Source organism: Austrofundulus limnaeus, unplaced genomic scaffold (assembly GCF_001266775.1).
Source record: "Austrofundulus limnaeus strain Quisiro unplaced genomic scaffold, Austrofundulus_limnaeus-1.0 Scaffold234, whole genome shotgun sequence".
NCBI lineage: Eukaryota > Metazoa > Chordata > Actinopteri > Cyprinodontiformes > Rivulidae > Austrofundulus > Austrofundulus limnaeus.
This window is the reverse complement of record NW_013952636.1, coordinates 626,464-627,924: the sequence shown is the minus strand read 5'-3', so window position 1 is coordinate 627,924 and position 1,461 is coordinate 626,464.

The following is a 1,461-nucleotide window of genomic DNA, read 5'->3' as shown; positions in this document are numbered from 1 at the left end:
GGTTTAAACTCTGGCCTGAAAGGCGGTGGGCAATATGCATTCCTTCAATAAATACCAAGCTTTCACTTCCATTCAGCACTTTCACCAAATAAAAGAGACACTGTGATAAGAAGATGCATAAACAGCTTTATAAAATAAAGGCAATCAATCACCAGATGAAAGGTAGTTATGAATTCTGCACATCACAGCAATCAGATTAATATTTAGGCACTTACTGATGTACAGTACATGTCCTAACAGCTGTGAACAGCCTGTAAACTTGATCTGTGCTTTGATCAGATTTACTGATATGTGCTGAATAAGCATATAAAAAGTAAAAAAAAAAAGTGGGGAGGTGGGGAGGGGGATTGCCCAGAGTGCTGGTAAATATAGCAACAGAATGTTTCTTCTTGGTGGGAAAATGTAAAAAAATTATTCTCGGCTCAGGTTGCAGCGTGCTGAATTACAAATCGTACCTGTCGGTGTTTTGCATTGAGAAGCAGAAGGAAAGTGTTTAATGCAAATGAGCACGTTGCTTTTCTTCTGCAGGATCACCACAATCAGCAAACTGGACTTGTGCACAAATACGGTAAGTTTTGTTGTGATTTATGAAGAGACTAAAATTAAAGAACCTCATTTTAATTTAAAATACACCGTGTATGTGCACAGACTGTGATAAACCTATAAATTAAAACATTTTTTCTTGTTTTACCATGTTGTTTTGCTATCTAAATGGTTCTGTTCTCCAAATGATACAAGAACTCTTCTAAAGGCAAAAAACCATCAGTTTAAAAAGATAGTTTAGTGTGATTGTTGTTCGTGCACCTGTTCTGTTATTTGATCAGAGGTGTTGCCTTTCGGCTGAGCCTGAGTGAACCAAGTTAAAACTGTTTCAACAGGAGATAAAACTGATCACCTCCTGGATCTCGCAGCTCCGCCCATCGCTCCTCTAATGAACCCCCAACACCGACCAGAACTTACTGGGTTGAGATCGATTTAAACCAGAGATGTGGTCAAACTGAACAAGGATGCAAATGTCCGATGATTTGTTTTCATCAAGTTTGATGTCGTGTAACATAAATGTCAAAATCTGCTCGTTTTTGTCCATTTGAGATCATCACAATGTTTTATTTTACATTTACAGGAACCCTAAACCTCAAGTAGAACCAAACCTGTAAAATGATTTCCAGTTTTGACAGAAAGTCATTTTGTGGCCTTGCATCAACTTACAACCGTCGTTTAGTGTTGATGCACCTGGAACTCTTTTTCAAATCCTAACTTGAAAAGAGCAACCTGACCAAGGTTTGAAAACTTGCAGCTTGAACTAAGAAAAGCTTATCGGATGAGGAAAAAAAAGAAAAAAAAATCCAGTTGCTCTTTATTTTTTAAATATGTAATGCCATGAATGACCGGGCTGCCCCTCGCACTGTGACTGCTGGAAATGGGCACCAGTGACCCACGCGACCCTGAAAGGAAGAAGCG